Raw genomic sequence first — 23,309 nt, 5'->3', positions numbered from 1 at the left:
TAAAAAGTTTTACATTGTCAATTCATCACCATCACCCGTTTGCATTACTTTATAGATTTTTAAAATAAAAGTCAAAGTTATTTTAATATCCAACGTCTAAGATTAATTGACGGTGTAAAATCCTTTTACAATGTCAGTGTATTTCAATTAAATCCTAAAAAGAAAATAACACGATGAAATAAATGAGTTACAAGAAATTAGCAAGAAAGCAAGTTAACGAATCACCAAATAAATTATGCATATAACACCTCAATGGCCCATTAATCATAGCCCCAAACCATTCCCAAGATATAATTTTAGCCAAATTAACCACCTCAAGATCTCCTTTGTGACCTCCCTTAGAAAGAGTGTCATTCCTAACTCACCAAATGGACCAGACAACCACTATCCAAAAAAGGAGACAAAAATTCTTACCAACCTTAGATTTAATCAAAAGAAGATACCTCTGCAAATGATGAATTATTAAGATAGACGTCAATGGTATAACTACCCCGATCCAATTCGATAAACGACACCAAACTGAAGTTGTTATCTGGCACAAAAGGAATAAGTGTATGAGATTTTCTTCTAGTCCTAAACACATAATACAAACAAGATCATTGTCGCACCTCGAAAAAAAAATAGGGATACGACTACAAAGCGAAGCGCGATCGCACGCTCGCAATGATGGACTGAACAGAGTCGCCACCGAACTTTATTTATTCCTAAAAAGGAAAGGGGAAATATCAATAAAACCCAAGACAAAAGAAAGGATAAGATATGGCCATCGCAACCAATATCAGGGTTCGGGAGTCGATTACGCAAGGGGAAGGTATTAGCACCCCTCACGTCCGTTGTACTCAACGGGAACCATTAGGTCAGTTGTGTGCATTAATGTTAGTTTGAAATGTTAGGCTTTTCAGTTATTAGGTGGGAAAGAAAGAGTAAAAGAGAGGAAAATATTTTTGGATTTTTGACGAAGGACTAAACCTAAGTTTTTTATTAATGGGCCTGACAAGATTTACAAATCCTGCTCCTACGTATCTCAAAAGAGAAATCAAGGCTTACGTAGTTCTGGGTAGAAAAATGTTTGTTTGTTGGTCGATTTTAGCGAAAGCTATACTGTATTAATCGACGAAAACATTGTTTTACCCAAAACAGCTGAGGAGTGGACACATACCACACATCGAACGGATTTATAAATCTACATTCGGAAAAGCGTCATTTATCTCTACTCAACAATCGTGGCCGAAACATTGTTTTGTATCACTTAAGACAATATATCTTTCATTTATGAAAAAAAGGTTTTTGATTAATCGCACGGCGGCGAGAAAAAGTTTGATCGGTTGGATGTATTTTGAGTGATGGCGAGAACTTGGATGAGCGAGATATACATCTCGAATCCTAGCCTCAGGAGTGCACGGTATACACCATGTTCCATTTCCATCTTTATTGAAAGAAGTTAAGATAGGAATTAAGTATTTTTTAGAATTTGATTGAGAAAGGGTTTGAAGAAACCGCATTGACAATTTTAGGCGATGGCGAGAGTTAAGATTGGCGAGGCATACGTCTCGAATCTTAACCTCAGGAGTGCATGGTATACACCATGTTCCATTTCCACCTTTATTGAGAAAGTGTTTAAATAAGAATTAGGTATTTTGAGTTTTGTTGTGAAAATGACTTGACCTGGATCAAGTATTGATGGACGTTTAAGAGAAATTTGAATGAGTGTTTGAGAGAAAATAAAATGGATAAATTTGGATGATGGCGAGAGCTAGGATTGGCGAGATGTACATCTCGAATCCTAGTCTCAGGAGTGCGTGGTATACACCACGTTCCATTTCCATCTTTATTGAAAAAGTCTTGACTATGAATTAATATTTTTTGAGTTTTTATTAGAAAAAATGGCTTGACGTTGAATCAAGCGTTTGGTGAAAGTTTGAAAGACATGGGATAGAATGGAGAGAGAAATGAATTGATTTGTTTATTGAGAAAATACTCGACGTTGGATCGAGTCATATTTTTGATCTTTTTGAAATGGTTGATTTTATTCTTGTGTTAGTATCAAACTAAACAGTCAAATAAATAAAACAGTACAAATTTATTACACATCGGGGGAGTGGGATACATTTTGTCAAATGGGGATTCGAAATCATGAAACAATTAAATCGGGCCCAAACAATAAATAATGCAATGCATGAGTGTAAGTGCAAGGGAACCGGCTCATTGTAAGAAAGCCCAAGAGTAAGCTATGTCAGGTTGATGGCGATGCTTAAAAAAGCAATCGACTTACAAGGGTGTGGAAATGGGCTCGACATTGAATCGAGAAAAATATGATTTTTATAGTTTTAAAATGGTTTTGAATGAATGATGAAATTAAAAGAAAGCAGATCAACCATGAGTATAATAAAAACATAAACATAAAATAAAATGCTAAAAGAAAGTAAAATGCAAAAAAAAATACTCAATACGAGTATTGAACCCACTACACTAAAGACCATAGAACTACCCCTCTCCACTAGGCCATTTATGATTAGTTGTCATTTAAATGACAACTTTAGATGTTAAACCAGAAGATTGAAATTAAAATTAAAATAATAAAAACCAAAACAAAAAATTTGTTGGACCACTAATTAAATGAAGGAAGAATCTCTAAAAAACCTAGCCGCCGGGCTGTTGGGTTTCCAAGTGATTGATGGATCGGGAACACAAAAACTAATTAACAAAAGTGCAAAGGAAGACTAAAGAAAAAAATTCAAAAATGGTTTATTATGTGACTTAAATGTTTGTGTTGTTTTATAAAAGAAAATAAATAAAAGTTGTTTTATAAAAGAAAATAAATAAAAGTTTGTTTTATAAAAGAAAATAAATAAAAGTTTGTTTTATAAAAGAAAATAAATAAAAGTTGAAAAACGATGAAAGATACCGTAACAGTAACGGAAAAAACCTCAATCTCGTCCTCTCACCACGAAATCTCTCTCGCTCTCAGCAAATCGCACTCAATGCTCTCAGTCGCTCGGCGCAAACCTCCTCCCTCATCGCTCCCTTAACCTCGCGTCCCTCTCACGTCCTCAAACCTCATTCCCAAATGCACAATACCCACAACTTTAAAGAAATCTGAAGTTTACCTCCGGTGGCGATTTGGTAGTGACGATGACGATGAAGCCTAAACTTCAATCTTTCGCCTCTCTAATCCAGGTATGTTTCGATTTTTGGGGTTAGGGTTCTTCGTTGAATTTGGTCCGCCGTTAATTTTTCGTTCTTTCCCCTTTCTTACTGATTCGCTTTCTCTATTTATGTTCACAACTTAGGGTTTTGATTTGGTACTCAAAAGTTCAAAGAAGAAAAATTCCAGAAGTGCTTTTTGTCTGCTCAGAATCAATTTTATCCTATTTGATGCTACAATTTGGGAAAGGTAATCTGAGCTCAAACTTTCTCTTTGAGTTTTGTCTCTATTCCAATTTGGGAATTTTCTTGAATTACTGCCTTTGCTAATTACTCTGTGTTACCGCAGTGAAAAAATTGAAGATTCAAAGGCGGTTTGGTTCAGGTTCAACGGTCTGGTGAATGATAGGTTTTGATGCCTTGGAGAATGTCAAACCCACACTTAACACTTCTGTCGCATTACGCGAAAAACCGGCGGGAAAACAAGAACAACAGAGCCGCCACCGTGCGTTATTTATCCCAAAAGAGGGAAAGGAAACGCTCAGAGTAAACCTGGAAAAAGCATGGTCTCGCGACCAAAGAGAATGGGATCGGGAGTCGGTTATGCGAAGGGAAGGTATTAGCACCCCTACGCATCCGTCGTACTCGACGGGATCCACGCACAATAGGAAGGAAAATGGTTGCTAAAACACTGCTCAAACACACACATCTATACAGGCTGAAAGAGACACGAGAAAACAAGAGACTGACTCGGCAGGATATCGCATCCTGGGCCTACTTAGTCTATCAAGCATAGACATCAGAGTCAAAGTAGTTCGAACTGGGGAACGACACATGCTCGCTAAAATGTCGCATCCAATGCATACGTATCTCCTTTGGACGAAGGAGAATCAGAGCATTCGTAGCTCGGCTAACACGCACACAAACAAACACAGGCAAAGGCAAACGTGGAGCCTGAATGTCAATCACTGGACTTACATCAGCATCCGAACCAAAACACACGCACACTGGAACCTGAATGCCACTCGATGGACTTACATCAGCTTCCAAGCACACAACAAGACAAAACAAAGACACAGGCGCCCGGAGAGATCTGCTCATCTCCTGCCTACGTACCTCATCTGGTATGAGGATCAGGGCGACGTAGTTCCCCTACGGAGGGACACAGGACTAGCCTAACCAGATAACAGAGGGAGACACAACTAGGGAGACTACGACTCGAGCCTAGATGTTATCATGCAAAATCATCCCTAAGTTAAGGTTTCTAGCTAACTTGCACAGGAAGCAAGCCTATCCTATTCAACACAAGCAGTAAATCAAGCATTCACAAGTAGCACACACTATATGTGTAGCACCTCAAATTTGCACCTATCATTATGCATACATTTTCATATTAGGTCCATTGCATAGCATTTGCATTGTCCCCAGTTGCCTCAAGAGCAAGCAGTCAAGAATTAGGTCAAACTAATCTCCTGATCAGTCAACCAATCAAACAAAGGAATTCCTCATTGAACCAAGGCCTTGGGGTTTGTCCAACAAGTTCACATGGCTTAGAGGTCTATTTGAAGTATTTTGGTCAAGGGTTAAGGGCTCAGAGGTCAGCAGTTCATGCCCAGACAGTCAAAAACCCTAAGAAAGTCAACTGTCAGTCAAAGCAGTGGATGGTGGTCATTCTTGTGGAATTTGGGCACCATGGTCAATAATCAAGAGTTCATACAACTTGGGACGTCATTTGAAGTCAAATTCTCAAGGAATTAGGGCTTGGAAGCCATCAGTCAATGCATAATCAGGCAGAAACCCTAAAAGTCAACTGTTGGTCAACTGTCCATTTAATCAGTGATTGGATGATTGGATTTGGTTTGTGAGAGTTCATTCATGTCCAAATAGCCATCATACATCATGCCAAACACCATCATGGAAGAATTTGAAGCCATATCATGAATTTCCCAAAATGGAAACTGGGCCTGTAACTGAAACCTGCCATAAATGGAAAGTCTTGATCCTCAAACTTACATTGTGATACAAGCCTCAAATGAATTTTTGCCCAACATGAAAGTTGAAGATCTTGTTCTCCCATTTCCAAAAAGTCCTAGAACTCTCAATTCCCATGTATGGTCGGCAAGTTATGATCGAATCGATTTTAGAAAATCTTGAACTTCAAAGGGCCATATCTCCCAAACCGTTTGGCCAATTTTGGTGGGGTTTTTTCCTACAAGTCACATTTGATCCCCTCTTTCCAAAAATATAAATTTCATGAGCCCAAACTTCACCAATCCAAATGGCATATTTTGACCTTTTTCATTTAAATGTAAGTTTGACCAAGAGTTGACTTTTTGACTCAAACATTTTTTCAGCATTTGGCCAATTGGGACAGCTCATAAATGTCATTTAGAAGGTGTTTGCAAGGTCAAATTATGCAGAACATGTGAATCTTGTTTGGTTGCTTGAATTGTAAGAAAAGTACCATTGCACCATGCTTGTCCTTGCTTTCCACAACCATGCTTTGTACCAGCATCATTATGCAGCATTCTTGACCATTTTTTCTGTCATGATGAGCCTCATTGTGCAGCCATACCCCAATAGTACCTATGGCCATGTTTGCTCACTTGGATCTTGGAAGAAAAGTACAAAATAACCACATCCTCCACACTTTACCTTGTACTATGGCAGCAGAAAATTAGGGATGCACAATGCCCTCACCTTGCTATTCGCTGTCCACACAAGAAGAACGACCATACCTCTTGCAACTTGGCCTTGTACCACGTTACATTGCAGATTTTGGCCCATGATTTTCTGTCAAAAACCAAACAGTAGCAGCATGGTTTTCCTTCTCCTCTTTTTTCCTGTCATGAGCACCATACTGCAGAAAAAGAAGAACACCTTGGCAAATGCTTAAAAACCTAACCTGGCCTTGTACTGTCCAGCAGGCATTGTACATTTTTCTGTCCTTTTGAAATTCAATTGAAGCAACCACAAACCCTTGGAAAATGCAAAAAACCATACCATGCTATATTGAGGGCAGCAGAAAAGGCTTGGACATTTTTTTTTACACTTACTGTCACTAGTAGCAGCAATAGGGGCATCCAACCAGAAAATCCTTGGCCATTTTCTTCTCACACCTGTCATGAAAAACTGCAGCAGCATAGTCCAACTTGGCTTGGCAATCAAAATACCTGAGTCACTTGCATTTGCCACCAAAAAAAAACAACAGCCAATAGCAGGTTTTGAAAAGGGGATTTTTTCTGTCAAACACAAACCAACTGCCATCTTGCACTCCAACTTCCTCTATCCAAGACCAATGAACTAAGTTTGGTTTGCCAACATAAGACAGCAAATTGAAGCACCCCTTCTTTTTTTCCTGTTATGAGAAAAACATATAGCAACAGCAGCAGACCAAGAAGAAACCCCTCCCACTTGCAAGACTCACCATGAACCAAACATAACTTGGCCTTGGCATCTCATTCACCCTGTCCAAACTCAAGCATTTCAAAAACCTGTCTGCAGCAAGAACAACCCCTGGCCTTTTGCTTCCAAAACCTGCAGCATCCAATCACAACCAACTCATACATACACAAATACTCATTCTCCATAAAGCCCTCCCTACACTTTCCAAGACAAATTCAAAATCACTTGGCCTTGCATTTTTCCTGTCAAAACCTTGTCCACCCCAACCAACTTGCCCTCACCTTGCTTCTTCTGCCATAAACAAAAGCTTCCAACCAAAACCTTGCCTTGCTTGGTATTTTTCTGCCACACCTTAAAAACCCTAGCAGCACACCAAAACAACCTTCACTCATTCCCTCATTCTCAACCTTGCCTTGCTCTTGGCATTCTTGAATTTTTCTGTCCAATTTCTACAGCAACCACAAGACCATAGACAATCATCTTCACTCTTTGGCCAACCATACCCCAACCTGGCTTGGCATTTTTCTGTCCAGAAAACCTGTCCAAAACAAAAAGCTGCCTGTGCCTTTGTTTTGCATCTCAAAACCATTCACCACAAAACCCTTGGCCACTCTTGAAAACCAGGCACTGCATCCATCAAAACCTGTCCCAACAACCTAGCAGCAGGCAAAGGAAATCACTTGGCCACTTTACACTTTTCCTGTCATCAAAACCAGGACAGTTGCAGCAAGGGCATCACACAAAAACCATTACTTTGGCCATGTCCAAAACACCCCTGTCATGAAACCAGTAGCAAGGCATGGCATAACATCTGCAACCAACCATCACATAACATTGCAGCCAACATAATAGCATCACCAACCATTTTTGGCCTAGGCAAGTTGAGAAGGCATTCTCATTTTGAAAACCACTGTGCTTGGCATTTCTATTGCAGCCACACAAAGCACATTGCTACAAAGGGACAAAACCTGCCTTGCATAAACAATGGGAAGGAGCAGATTGGTTCACAACATCCAATTTTGAAACCATTTCATCAATCTACACAAGCCATGACAGTCCATGATCTAGGCACTTCCAAGATGTCTTGAGCCATACCATCACCATTACCCATCATTGGCAAGCTGAAGGCTCATCTGTTTTGGCAAGGCATCACAAAACGACACCAAGAACACAAACTCCCCTTCAAAAAAGGTATGGATTCGACCCTCCCATTTTCCCAAATTGAGACATGTTTTGAATAGATCTTTCAATGCTGAGTACCATGATGCTTTCCTTTTTTGAAATGATTGCTTATACATGAAGATATGTTGAGATAAAGTTAGGTGCTTGGAAATGTTTTCTTGTGATTTCTTGCTGTGCAGTTCGAATTATTGAAATTAGGGTTTGGATTGTTATTGTATGTTGATTGATGATTACAGTGGTATGCTTAATTGACACTTTGGGGAAGAATTGAGAAATCACGATTTTTTGATAAGAACCCTAATCCCAAATTTGCCCAGATTTTGGTCCATTTTCGTGTGCATGACTTTTCTCCCTCCAGCCAATCAAAACATTTCATTTTCTGGACCAAAACACGGTCGTTTTGATAAGTGACTGGGTTATTTACCAAAATGCCATTTTCTCCATATAAATTCAATTAATTTCTTCAATAACTTCATCAATCTTCCAAAATTCACAACTTGCTCATTTTTGATCCAAATTGAATGGGATTTTTTGTGTTGTGTTCATCATGATCTCTACTTTTTTATCATTATTTTTCCAGAATTTTTGGATGGATGGTTTTTAAATGGCCTTAGGGTTTGTGACATGTGACCAAATTTTGTACACTTTGCCAAATCAATTGTGAAATGATGAGAATGTATCCAATGGCTCTCAAATTTTTTGTGCTTAAACTAGACACCTTCATGGTGATTTTGGTATAAAGTTTGTGAATTTATCATTTGTGGTTTGTGAGATATGATTTTTTGAATTAGGGTGTGACAACTTGTGTCACACCATTGATGTCCAACTTCATGATTTTCATTACCATGCTTCCTTACATCCAAATGACCCCAAATTTTGCATGAACCTACTCTTGTATGTCTAGTTCACATGTGAATTTTCTTGGATTTAATTGAACTATTTTCCATTTGTTTGAGATTTTTCTTCCCTGCCTAGTCAATTGTTGACTTTGTGTGACACATGTTCCCACTTCATTTGTGAAATTCTCATACTTTATTAGATGGACATGAAATTTTGCATGAGATAACTAGACATCCTCATCTTTACCATGGTTTTGGTCCCATTCATTTATCACATGCCATCTCTGATTTATGAATTTTCTAAGTTGATACATGTTTGGTTGACCTCATTGAGCATGTTCAAAATTGCTTTGACTTTCTGATTTTCATTGACTGCCTTCCACTTGTCCAAATGGGATGAAATTTGACATGCTTACCATGCTATGTGTTAGGAATGATCATGATTTATTTGGTGATTTTTGGAAAATGTTTAGATTGCTTTTGATGCAAGTCTTGCTGTTGACTTCTATGAGCTTCTGTTTGCCATGTTTTGACCTAAATGGTTCATGAAATGATGATATTGATTGATATGAGTGTGAACCCAATTGGTTTTGTTTCCTAATTGTTTGAACATGATTTTGGATACTTACCCCTTGTTGTTTGGACTTTCTCATTCATTTTTGACCCTAGGCTTGTCCTAGTGGTCCTGATACTCACTTTTGAGCTTGTGTTTTCAGGTTGACCATCAAATGGCCATTAAGACCAATTCTTTTGATTGAGCTTACTCAAGTATCATTGCCTAACCTCTTTGTTTTGTAGGTGGCTTGGCTCACATGCCATAGGCCTTGTGCCTTGCACGTCCATGTGCCTCCAATTGACTGTTGGTTTCTGTTTCTGTTTGTTTTGTTTGAAGTTGCATACTAACATCTGCTTGACTGTTTCAGGTGCTTTAGTTGCTTAGTTCCTTGTGAACTTTTTGCTTTGCTTTGCCTGTATAAGCAATTTGCATTGAGGTATGTCTCTTTTACTTCATGTAGTCTGGAAGACCTGGCCTGTTACTTGGCCAGGCAACTGTCTGAAGTCCTCCTTAAGAGGCAATGTTTGTGATTGTTTACTTTTGTCCTTGCATAGAGTCAAAGTCCTCCTAAGTGAAGAGGCAATTGGTGGAAGGTAGGGATATGCAATCTATCCCCCACTATTCAGTGTGTCATCTGCCTTGCTCACACCACTGTGTTGATGCATTGCGGATACAAACCCAAGATCTTGTACAAACTGTACAGTTGAGTCAGTTTTAAATGTGTAGAAGGGTTCCCACTTTCTGAACCCACACATTCTTGTCTTGAGCTCTCCCAGGCCAGGGATAAGAGCTGTGAGGTCTCATCCTCACTTCATCCTTTCATCTGCTTCACCTTAGCCCCTCAATGGCAAGGTTAAGAGCAACATTCACCCAGTTCCAGAGGTTTGTTTGTTGAGGTTGATATGACCCCTTGACTAAAACCTAACCCTTGTTTGAGCCACTTGTTTGTGTATAGCGTGTGCTATCTGTGTAGATAGGATTGTTTGACTTGCTTCCTGTGCAAGTTAGGATAGTTTGACTTGCTTCCTGTGCAAGTTAGGATAGTTTGACTTGCTTCCTGTGCAAGTTAGGATAGTTTGACTTGCTTCCTGTGCAAGTTAAGTGTGTGTGGTTTGCTTCCTGTGTGAGCCATGCTTAGGATAGGTTGGCCCTTGTGCCATTTAGCTAGAAACCTTAACTTAGGGATGATCTTGCATGACAACATCTAGGCTCGAGTCGTAGTCTCCCTAGTTGTGTCTCCCTCTGTTATCTGGTTAGGCTAGTCCTTTATCCCTGCGTAGGGGAACTACATCGCCCTGATCTTCATACCAGATGAAGTATGTAGGCAGGAGATTGAGCTGATCTCTCCGGGTGCCTTTTTTTCTTTTTTGTGCGTGTTTGGCAACTATTAGGCTCGAGCTCTAGTCTCCCTTTTAGTTTATCCTTTCAACCTTTTGTGTTCCTTTCGACGTCTCAGCGTCTCTTCTTGTGGGTGTGACAACTATTAGGTTCGAGCTCTAGTCTCCCTTTTAGTTTGTTTGTTCATCTTTTTTCCCTGCGTAGGGGAACTACATCGCCCTGATCTTCATACCAGATGAAGTATGTAGGCAGGAGATTGAGCTGATCTCTCCGGGCGCCTTTTCTTTTCTTTTGTGTTTGTTTGACAGTTATAGGCTGAGTCCCCGACTCCCTATCAACCTGTTGTGTTGTTGTGTGCTTGGAAGCCGATGTAAGTCCATCGAGTGGCATTTGGGCTCCAGTGTGCGTGTGTTTTGGTTCGGATGCTGATGTAAGTCCAGTGATTGGCAGTCGGGCTCCACGTTTGCCTGCGTTTGTTTGTTTGTGTGCGTGTCAGCCGAGCTACGAATGCTCTGATTCTTCTCTCGTCCGAGAAGATACGTATGCATAGGATGCGATATCCTAGCGAGCATGTGTTGTCTCCCCAGTCCGAACTACTTCGACTCTGATGTCTATGCCTGATAGACTAAGTAGGCCCAGGATGCGACATCCTGCCGAGTCAGTTTCAGTCAGTTTCTTTTGTCTCTTTCAGCCAGTTGTGCGTGAGTTTTGAGCAGTGCTTTAGCAACCAATTTCCTTTCTAGTGTGCGTGGATCCCGTAGAGTACTACGGATGCGTAGGGGTGCTAATACCTTCCCTTCGCATAACCGACTCCCGAACCCATTCTCTTTGGTCGCGAGACCATGTTCTTTCCCAGGTTTACTTCGAGCGTTTCCTTTCCCTCTTTTGGGATAAATAACGCACGGTGGCGGCTCTGTTGTTCTTTCTTTTCCCGCCGGTTTTTCGCGCGATGCGACAGCTGGCGACTCTGCTGGGGATATAGAGAAGTTGACCTATGCTGGTCCATCTTCCCTGAGCGAGTCTCTCCTAGCGCTCTCTAGGTTAGGGTTTTGGTTGCTTTATGCTGTGTTTATTTATTGCATTCATTATTTACTGTTTGCATTCATTGTCTATTGTTTGCATTTATGTTTGCATTAATGTTTGCATTTATTCATCTGTTCACCTGGCTGGTTGTTTGTTTCTCTCTGTGTGGGGGGGAAGAGTCAGTTGAGGTAAAAGGTCCAATACCCAGACCATGAGTGCAATCTAGGATACCTAGGAATAGAGTGATTCATGGGAAGCGGGTGGTATGGCGCCACTTAGCGGAACATTGATATCACGAGCAGTTCAGACCCTGGTAGGATGCTGTCGTTACATACTTCGGGTGTGTATATGACAGTATTCTGCGAAAGGTTATTTATGCTGCGTTTCTCTCGACCTTACCCTGGCCTAGACTACACCCGTGAGTGGGGAGGGAATGATCATTATTACAGGTACCGTTGGTGACTCGGTTCTGTTGGTGACTCTAGTTCAGACAACAGTTTTCGGTTGACCTTAAGTTGGATTTATGTTCTGATTTTGACCGAAGCTTCGACCTAGTGATCAGAGATTGCACAACCAGCCAGCCGTGTCTGCATCATGTGCATCATAGCATATTTATTTTTCAAAAGAAACGCATTGAAAAAAAATATATAAAAAAAAATCAATCAAAAAAAAAAGGAAAAAAAAAGAAGAAAAAAAAACTAATCTCTGCATGCATATCATTTCTCAGGTACATTCCTGAGCTTGTCTACTGATAGAGATGGCAACAGTCCCAGAGTTGAAGCGGAAGACCTGTTCCTACAGTTTCCACCGTGAGCCGTTGACTCCGCTAGTTGAGTTGGGTAGCCTCGTGACAGACGATCGACTGAAGAGTTTTGTTGGGCGGTATGGAGATATCTTGACAGTATTGAAGACGGTAGTAGATCCAGTGCCTCTGCAGACGCTTCTTCAATTTTATGATCCAGAGCTCCGATGTTTCACATTTCAGGATTACCAGTTAGCACCGACTCTCGAGGAGTATTCTATCATGTTGAGTATCCCAGTTCAGCACCAGACTCCTTTCTTAGACGTCCCAAAGGAGGTTGACTTTAGATTGATTGCCAGAGCTCTCCGTTTGAGTGTTGAGGAGGTTAGTAAGAGTTGGAAGTCCAGTGGGGAAGTTGTAGGTCTGCCATTGAAGTTCCTGTTGAGAGTAGCCAGAGTTGAAGCAGAAAAGGGGAATTGGGAAGTTTTTCACGCACAGTTAGCTGCCATGATCTATGGTGTCATCCTATTTCCCAGTATGCCAAACTTTATTGACTTCACTGCTATCAGCATTTTCATCAGAGGGAATCCAATCCCTACTCTTCTAGCAGATACTTACTATGCCATTCACAGCAGGCATGGTAAGGGAGGAGCCATCAGGTGTTGCCTACCTCTTCTGTTCAAATGGTTCATGTCTCTTCTGCCAGCCAGTGGACCATTTGTGGATACCCAGAGCACTCTTAAGTGGACTCAGAGGGTCATGTCGCTTACTTCCTATGACATCAGATGGCAGTCGTACCGGATAGATGTGAAGAATGTTATTATGAGCTGTGGAGAATTCCGGAATGTGCCACTCGTGGGGACCAAGGGTTGTATAAATTATAACCCAGTTCTTTCTCTTCGCCAGTTAGGTTTTGTTATGAGTAGAAGACCACGTGAAGCTGAGATAGCCGAGAGTGTGTACTTTGAGAAGAAGGATGACCTTGTTAGGTTGGAGCAGATTGGGAGAGCTTGGAAGTCTATTGGTGTCAGAGACGGATCCGTCTTAGGGAAGAAATTTGCCATAGCCATGCCTGATTACACTGATTGGGTCAAGAAGAGAGTGGAAACTTTGTTGTTACCCTATGATAGGATGGAGCCGTTGCAAGAGCAACCACCCTTGGTTCTCGCTGATAGTGTACCTGCTGAGCACTATAAGCAAGCCCTGATGGAGAATCGTCGGTTGAGAGAGAAAGAGCAAGACACCCATATGGAGCTGTACAAAGCTCAAGCTGATAAGCTGCACTTGGCCCATCAACTCAGGGAGGTGCAAGGAGAGGATGCTAGCAGAGCAAGAAGTAAGAAGAGGTCCTACAAGGAGATGGAGAGCATGTTAGATGCAGAACACCGGGAGCGCTTGAGGCTGCAGGGGGCTGAGGCCCGTTATCAGAAGAAGATCAGAGACTTGGAGAAGCAACTCAGAGACAAAGACATCCAGTTGAAGAAGGAAGTAGACTTGAGACAGGCATCAGAGAACCGTCTTGGAGGAGAAGTCTTAGAGCTTAGAAGACAGTTGAAGGAGAAGATTACCCCTCTACCAGAATGTTCAGAATGCACACTGTTGATAGACCAGTGCCATTACCTGAAGACCCTCATTCCGGAAGACCGTCTGTCTTAGTTTGTATCTCTGATTGTATTTTGTTGAGAATCACCTCCAGGTTTGTTGGATGGGATTCATTTGCGTGTAAGCCATCTCTTGGATCTTTTTGTTGAGAATCACCTCCAGGCTTGTTGGATGGGATTCTTTTTCTTTGTATGTCGTTTATTCAGATTTTCTGTTGACATTGGTTGTATGCCTTTTATCCTTATGTATATATAAGGATGTCAGCATTTCATTGTATTTGTTTGTTCTCTTGTTGCTGCAGGTTGCCATCTTTTCAGGATGGGTCAGGCTCTTTGAATGCCTGAGAAATGAGCATATCATGTGCATCATACGCATCATTAGCATCATACTCATATCATTTTGCATAACAGGTGTTCTTGATCGTGACTTCTCACTCTTGGTTCCTGTTCAGGCAGGATAGCTGATCAACGTCCGCACCGCTACTCAACAAGACTGAATCAACAGAGAAGTATGGATCAATTTCAAGCTGAGTTAGCTGAGATGAAGGCTAGCATGGCCCAGTTTATGAATATGATGCAAGGGGTTGCGCAAGGTCAAGAAGAACTTCGAGCTATGGTTCAGAGACAAGAGGCTGCAAATCCACCGATCAACCATGCTCCGCCAGAGGGAGGCCCGGTCAATGATAACAATGTTGCTGCTGCTGTACCCGTCAACAACTATGCTGTAGGTGATGAGTTGGGGGGTATTCGAATCAACGGTCAACCTATTGTTCCAGATGCCGCTAACGCCAGAGTAGTCCGTGCTCCGGCCCGTAATCCTGTTCCGATTATTGACCGACAAGAGGATATGTTCTCTCTGCTCAGCGAAGACGAAGACGTTCTGGGAAGGGTTAATGAAAGAGATCGTAAAGTTGAAGCTCTTGCTGAGAAGATCCGTGCTATGGAAAGTCAGAATTCTCTCGGTTTTGATGTTACTAATATGGGATTGGTTGAAGGTTTGAGAATCCCTCACAAATTCAAAGCACCGTCCTTCGACAAATACAACGGTACTTCTTGCCCTCGCACCCATGTGCAGGCTTATTATCGAAAGATCTCTGCGTATACCGAGGATGAAAAGATGTGGATGTATTTTTTCCAAGATAGTCTATCTGGGGCTTCTCTGGACTGGTACATGGAATTGAAGAGAGATTCGATCCGATGTTGGAGAGATCTGGGTGAAGCGTTCCTCAGACAGTATAAACACAACGTGGACATGGCACCGAGCCGGACTCAGCTGCAGAGTCTATGTCAGAAATCCAATGAAAGCTTCAAGGAGTACGCTCAGAGGTGGCGTGAACTGGCTGCTAGGGTTCAACCCCCTATGCTGGAGAGGGAGTTGACAGACATGTTTATTGGTACTCTTCAAGGTGTGTTTATGGACCGGATGGGGAGTTGCCCGTTCGGTAGTTTTTCTGATGTTGTCATTTGTGGAGAAAGGACTGAGAGTCTAATCAAAGCTGGTAGGATCCATGATGCTGGTTCCTCGTCTTCATTAAAGAAACCCTTCTCTGGGGCACCTCGCCGTAGAGAAGGAGAGACCAATGCTGTACAGCACAGAGGGGGTGTGTACAGAACAAATGCTAACAGAGATCAATATCGTCCAGTGGCTGCAGTGACTATTCCGGCACCTCAACCTCGTCAACAACAACAACCAAGAGTTCAACAACCGCAACAACAACAACAACAGCAACGTCCTTATCAACCCAGGCAGAAATTGCAGGCTGATAGAAGATTTGATCCTCTGCCCATGTCTTACACAGAGTTATTACCCGAACTACTCAAATTGGGGATGATTGAGTTGCGTACAATGGCTCCGCCTACAGTGCTGCCTCCTGGTTATGATGCAAACGCCCGTTGTGACTTTCACTCTGGGGCACCAGGCCACCATACCGAGAAGTGTCGAGCTCTCCAGCACAAGGTTCAAGATTTGATCGATGCCAAGGCAATCAACTTCGCTCCAGTGCCTAATGTCGTAAACAACCCTATGCCTCAGCATGGTGGGCATAGAGTGAACAATATTGAGGGGAAAGAAGCGGAAGATCTGGTTGTTAATGTTGATGATGTTCAGACTTCTCTGCTAGTCGTAAAGGGACGTCTGCTGAAGGGGGGTGTCTACCCGGGCTGTGATGAGGATTGTTTGGGCTGTGCAGAATCTGAGAATGGCTGCGACCAGTTAAGGACCGGTATCCAGGGTATGATGGATGAGGGTTGTTTGCAATTCAGTAGGGCTGTAAAAGATCGTGGAACAGCGTCAACTATCACCATTTACTTTAAACCGTCTGAAGAACGTGGACAAAGGGTCGTCAGTGCACCTGCAGCAAATGGTACCCCAGTTACCATTCCCGTGCCTGTAACCATCAGTGTTCCAACTACTATCGTTGCGTCTGAAAGAAGGGTTGTTGAGAATAGTAGAGCCGCGCCGTGGAAGTATGATAATGCTCACCGCAATTACAGAAGGGCTGAAAGTCAGACAAGACCAGTGAATCAAACTCCAGTGACAATTGGTTTACCGAATAGAGTTCCTGCAACTGTTGGTCCGGCTGTGGATAATGTAGGGGGTCCAGGAGGTTTTACCAGAAGCGGTCGTCTATTCGCACCGCAGCCTTTGAGGGACAATAATGCCGAAACTCTCGCCAAAGCAAAGGGTAAGCAAGCCGTGGTTGAGGAAGAACCTGTTCAGAAAGAAGCGCCCGAGGGGTCATTTGAGAAAGACGTGGAGGAGTTTATGAAGATAATCAAGAAAAGTGACTACAAGATTGTAGACCAGTTGAATCAAACTCCGTCCAAGATTTCTATACTTTCGCTGTTGATGTGCTCTGAGGCACACCGTAATGCCTTGCTGAAGATGTTGAATCTGGCTTACGTGCCTCAGGAGATTTCTGTCAATCAACTGGAAGGTGTGATGGCCAATGTGAGCACCAGGCATGGTGTGGGTTTCACCAACTTGGACTTACCGCCTGAGGGGCGAAACCATAACAAAGCCTTGCACATCACCATGGAGTGCAAGGGGGCAGTGTTGTCTCACGTATTGGTAGACACCGGGTCGTCGCTGAATGTGTTGCCTAAGCAGATCCTGAGGAAGATTGATGCGGAAGGGTTTGTGCTTAATCCCAGTGACCTGATTGTTCGTGCTTTCGACGGCTCCAAGCGTTCCGTGTGTGGAGAAGTTACCTTGCCTGTGAAGATAGGTCCTGAGGTTTTTGATATCATCTTCTATGTTATGGACATCCAGCCTGCCTATAGTTGTTTGTTGGGGCGTCCGTGGATTCATGCCGCAGGGGCAGTCTCGTCGACTCTCCATCAAAAGCTCAAGTATGTCTGGAACGGTCAGATTGTGACTGTGTGCGGTGAAGAAGAGATTCTGGTGAGTCATCTATCCTCGTTCAAATATGTTGAGGTGGATGGCGAGATCCACGAAACCTTATGCCAGGCGTTTGAGACTGTGGCTCTTGAGAAAGTGGCGTACGCTGAGCAGAGGAAGCCAGGTGCTTCAATTACTTCTTACAAGCAGGCTAAGGAGGTTGTTGATTCTGGCAAAGCTGAAGGCTGGGGCAAGATGGTGGACTTGCCTGTTAAAGAAGACAAATTTGGTGTTGGTTATGAGCCTCTCCGAGCAGAGCAGAATGGTCAAGCGGGTCCGAGTACCTTTACCAGCGCTGGGCTGATGAATCATGGCGACGTCTCCGCAACCAGTAGTGAAGACTGTGACAGTGACTGTAATCTGGACAACTGGGTTCGCCCTTGTGCACCAGGGGGGTCTATCAACAACTGGACGGCTGAAGAAGTGGTTCCAGTTACTCTTCTGACAGAGTAATTTTCTGTTGTTTTGTCATTTTGCATGAAAATCCTACGTTCTGCCCAAGGCGTAGTGATTCATTTTGTAGGGCCTCATCATGTTTTAATGATTATCATTAATGAAGGACATTTTTTGCAATCAAACTTTGTGATCCCTGTTTTTTCTATTTTTGTTTTCACTTTTTCAAAACAATAAAAAATGGCAATATTTTTGTTTTTGTGACTTTATTGAACTCTTTTTCTAAAACAAAGCATCAAACATGCAGAAGCGATCTTATGGCATTCACTATGAACAGTTCTGTTATGGCTCAGTATGATTTCGATAATCCCATCTACCAAGCTGAAGAGGAGAGTGAGGAAGACTGTGAACTCCCTGCAGAATTGGCCAGGTTACTGAAGCAGGAGGAAAGGGTCATCCAACCTCATCAGGAGGAGTTGGAAACTGTTAATCTGGGTACTGAGGACGACAAAAGAGAAATCAAGATTGGGGCTGCCTTAGAGGACTCTGTCAAGAGGAGGCTGATTGAGATGCTGAAAGAATATGTGGAAGTGTTCGCCTGGTCGTATCAAGATATGCCTGGGTTAGATACAGACATTGTGATGCATCGATTACCTCTTAGAGAAGGATGTCCTTCGGTCAAGCAGAAGCTTCGTAGAACGAGTCCTGACATGGCAACTAAGATCAAGGAAGAGGTTCAGAAGCAGTGGGATGCGGGTTTTCTGGCTGTCACCAGTTATCCACCGTGGGTGGCCAACATCGTTCCGGTGCCGAAGAAGGATGGTAAAGTCAGAATGTGTGTCGATTACCGGGATTTGAATAGAGCGAGTCCGAAAGATGATTTCCCATTACCTCACATTGATGTATTGGTTGATAACACGGCTCAATCCTCGGTATTCTCTTTCATGGATGGTTTCTCCGGATATAATCAGATCAAGATGGCGCCAGAGGACATGGAAAAGACGACATTCATTACACCTTGGGGCACGTTCTGCTACCAAGTGATGCCATTTGGGCTGAAGAATGCTGGTGCTACCTATCAGAGGGCAATGACGACTCTCTTCCATGACATGATGCATAAAGAAATCGAAGTGTACGTGGATGATATGATTGCGAAGTCGCAGACAGAAGAGGAGCACCTGGTTAATTTGCAGAAGCTGTTCGACCGGTTGAGAAAGTTCAGACTAAGGTTGAATCCGAACAAGTGTACGTTTGGGGTGAGGTCCGGGAAGCTCTTAGGCTTCATTGTCAGTGAGAAAGGGATCGAGGTTGATCCAGCTAAAGTCAAAGCTATTCAAGAGATGCCTGAACCGAAAACGGAGAAGCAAGTCCGTGGGTTTTTAGGGAGGTTGAACTACATTGCAAGGTTCATATCTCATCTAACTGCTACATGTGAACCAATTTTCAAACTGCTTAGAAAGAATCAAGCGATCAAGTGGAATGATGACTGTCAGAAAGCTTTTGACAAGATAAGGGAGTATTTACAGAAACCTCCAATCCTTATACCTCCAGTTCCAGGGAGACCTCTGATAATGTACTTGTCAGTGACTGAGAACTCGATGGGGTGTGTATTGGGACAGCATGACGAGTCTGGTCGAAAAGAGCATGCCATATACTACCTTAGCAAAAAGTTTACCGACTGTGAAACAAGATATTCACTGCTCGAGAAAACTTGCTGCGCTTTGGCCTGGGCTGCTCGCCGACTGAGGCAGTATATGTTGAACCATACTACCTTATTGATTTCTAAGATGGATCCAGTGAAGTACATCTTTGAGAAACCAGCTCTCACCGGACGCGTTGCCCGTTGGCAGATGATCTTAACAGAGTATGACATTCAGTACACGTCTCAGAAAGCCATCAAAGGTAGTATTCTGTCAGACTATCTCGCCGAACAACCGATTGAAGATTATCAGCCTATGATGTTTGAATTCCCTGACGAAGACATCATGTATCTTAAGATGAAAGATTGCGAAGAGCCTCTTGTCGAGGAAGGACCGGACCCGGATGACAAATGGACACTGATGTTTGATGGGGCTGTGAATATGAACGGTAACGGTGTTGGGGCAGTATTGATCAATCCCAAAGGTGCTCATATACCTTTTTCTGCCAGATTGACGTTTGACGTCACCAACAACGAAGCTGAGTATGAGGCTTGTATCATGGGAATAGAAGAAGCCATTGATCTGAGGATCAAAACACTTGACATTTTTGGAGATTCTGCTCTAGTGATCAACCAAGTCAATGGAGATTGGAATACGAACCAGCCGCATTTGATTCCGTATAGAGATTATACCAGAAGAATACTGACGTTCTTCAAAAAGGTGAAGTTGTATCATGTCCCCCGGGATGAGAATCAAATGGCTGATGCCTTGGCTACTTTGTCATCTATGATCAAAGTTCATTGGTGGAATCATGTGCCACATGTTGCGGTGAATCGACTTGAGAGGCCTGCGTATGTGTTTGCAGCCGAGTCTGTTGTGATTGATGAAAAGCCGTGGTATTATGACATCAAGAATTTCCTCAAGACTCAAGAGTATCCTGAAGGTGCGTCTAAGAATGACAAGAAAACCCTGAGGAGGCTGGCTGGAAGCTTCTATTTGAATCAGGATGATGTGTTGTATAAGAGAAACTTTGACATGGTCTTGCTCAGATGCGTGGACAGACCCGAGGCAGACATGTTAATGCAGGAAGTCCATGAAGGTTCCTTCGGTACTCATGCCAGCGGACATGCAATGGCTAAGAAATTGTTGAGAGCAGGTTATTACTGGATGACTATGGAATCCGATTGTTTCAAGTATGCTCGGAAGTGCCATAAGTGTCAAATCTATGCTGATAAGGTGCACGTACCACCAAGCCCTCTGAATATCATGAATTCGCCTTGGCCGTTCGCCATGTGGGGCATTGATATGATTGGGAAGATTGAGCCTACTGCTTCGAATGGACATCGCTTCATCTTGGTTGCGATTGACTATTTCACCAAATGGGTGGAAGCAGCTTCCTATGCTAACGTTACCAAACAAGTGGTTACCCGGTTCATCAAGAAAGAAATCATCTGTCGTTACGGAGTTCCTGAGAGAATCATCACTGACAATGGTTCGAATCTCAACAACAAGATGATGAAAGAACTTTGTAAAGATTTCAAGATCGAACATCACAATTCTTCTCCTTACAGACCGAAGATGAATGGTGCTGTGGAAGCGGCGAACAAGAATATCAAGAAGATTGTGCAGAAGATGGTCGTTACGTACAAGGATTGGCATGAGATGCTGCCTTTCGCTTTGCATGGGTACCGTACCTCAGTACGTACGTCGACCGGGGCAACCCCTTACTCCCTTGTGTATGGTATGGAAGCTGTCCTACCTGTTGAAGTGGAGATTCCTTCTCTGAGAGTTTTATTGGATGTCAAGCTGGACGAAGCCGAGTGGATTCGAACAAGGTTTAACGAGTTGAGCCTTATTGAGGAGAGACGGTTAGCAGCTGTATGCCATGGACAGTTGTATCAGAGAAGGATGAAGCGAGCCTTTGATCAGAAAGTGCGTCCTCGGACATTTCAGATCGGTGATTTAGTTTTGAAGAGGATCCTTCCTCCCGGTGCAGACAACAGGGGCAAGTGGACTCCTAACTATGAAGGTCCGTATGTTGTGAAGAAGGTCTTCTCCGGTGGAGCCTTGATGCTTACGACTATGGATGGTGAAGATTTTCCGTCTCCTGTCAACTCAGATGTAGTCAAAAAATACTTCGCATAAATTGACCCGCTGGACGAAAAGAATAAAAGAGTCCAGGCAAAAAAATGGGCATCCCGGCGAACCAAAAAACAGAAAGAAAAGGTTCGGGCAAAAATTAGGGATAAAAAAATAAAAAAAATTGTACACCCGGTAAGTCGAAAACCCGCAAGGGCGGCTTAGGCAAAAATGGGTATCCCGGTGGATTGAAAACCCGAAAGGACGATCCAGGCAAAAATTAGGGATTAAAGCGAAGACTACAGTCTGAGTTGTCTGTACTTCATCGAGCTTTGTCGTCTGCCATCTCGAAAAGATGTGATCCGTCCAGTCATTCTTCTCAGAAAGCAAGGAGTTGGGAGGAAAACTGATGATCTGTGAGTTATAACAGAATTGGGAAATAGTGGATGCCGTGTTCACATTGCCATTAGGATAGATTTTTCCTTTTTGTGCGCAATTACCTCTTTCTAGGAATTGCTTCCCAATGTATTTGCCTCTTCAGGCACATTTTCAATCAATAAAAGTCATTATTCAGATAAATAGCTCTTTAGTTTTTATTTTTACTGTTTTGTTTGCAAAAATGTCCGAATTTTTGATAAGCATTGCATATAAAAACATGAAGGCTGAACAGTGACGTGCAGGATGACAAAACATTTGAAAATCATTTTGAATGTTGAGGACACTTGAGCGTATCTTGTCCATGTACCCCCTGGGGGCATTTTTTTTTGTGCTGTTTGTTTCAGATTGGCATCTGTGAGGACGTTTCCTCAACAGATATTTTCCCCAAGCAAGTTTGGAAGCTACCAGAGCTATGTTCCCCTGCAGAGACATCCGTGGATAGTGCCTTCTATTCCCCAACAGATCTGAGGATTGCCTATCCCCAGCAGGCATGTATTTGCCATTTCCTCCCCGAGTGAGGCAGGTTCATTGAAATTTATCTCCAGCATTTATCCTACCTGTGGACTGAAGGATATCCCCAGCGGAGTTTATCTTTTCCCAGCAGCAGTACTGTTCTTCAAACATGAGTGTGAAGTCACTTTACCATTCCCCAAGAGGAGTCTCCCCACAGAGTCAGAATATCTGATCATTTCGGCTCCCTAGCCAGGGTTCATTTGCATTTTGCATGTAGAAATCATTGCATCCTCAAAAATTGCGTAGCATTTCCATTCCATATGGAGCATTACGCCATAGAAAAATTCAAACATATGCATTCATGTGTTAGCTTCATCAGACCGTATCCCCGGCAGAGGCGGATCATTTCATTCAACATCAGCACAGCAAGACTGCTACAGTTACTCTTGACAGCATTCAGAATTGTTCATTCCCCACAGAGGTTTATTGCCTCACCCGATGGTGACAGAGGTTTATTTCCTCACCCTATGGTGACAGAAAGTTTGTTTTTCCTCAGTGAGACCCCCAGCAAGTGATCAGCCTTGCTTCAACATATCCCAGATTTTGTTTCTTGGTAATACCAGTAAGTGTCATGCCAGCACCCACGTGTGTCATCTTTTTTGGTGTCGGTAAACACCATTGTTTCGGTGTCTGTAAACATCGAGAATTTTCTCCAGTCATCGGTAAATGTCTGGTCATTTTTTTTGGTGTCGGTAAACACCATTGTTTCGGTGTCTGTAAACATCGAGAATTTTCTCCAGTCATCGGTAAATGTCTGGTCATTTTTTGGTGTCGGTAAACGCCATTATTTCGGTGTCTGTAAACATCGGTATTCTCTCCAGTCATCAGTAAATGTCTGGTCATTTTTTGGTGTCGGTAAACGCCATTGCTTCGGTGTCAGTAAACATCGAGTCTTTTCCTCAGTCATCGGTAAATGTCTGATAATCCCCAGCTAGAAATCCCCAGTAGAGTCATCTGTAAATGTCCTATCTGATTTCCGGTTGCGAATATTTGTTTGTATCTCCCCAATTAATTTC

The sequence above is a fragment of the Lathyrus oleraceus genome, chromosome 3 (assembly GCF_024323335.1).
Source record: "Lathyrus oleraceus cultivar Zhongwan6 chromosome 3, CAAS_Psat_ZW6_1.0, whole genome shotgun sequence".
Taxonomy (NCBI): domain Eukaryota; kingdom Viridiplantae; phylum Streptophyta; class Magnoliopsida; order Fabales; family Fabaceae; genus Lathyrus; species Lathyrus oleraceus.
Note: the sequence above shows the minus strand (reverse complement) of the source record.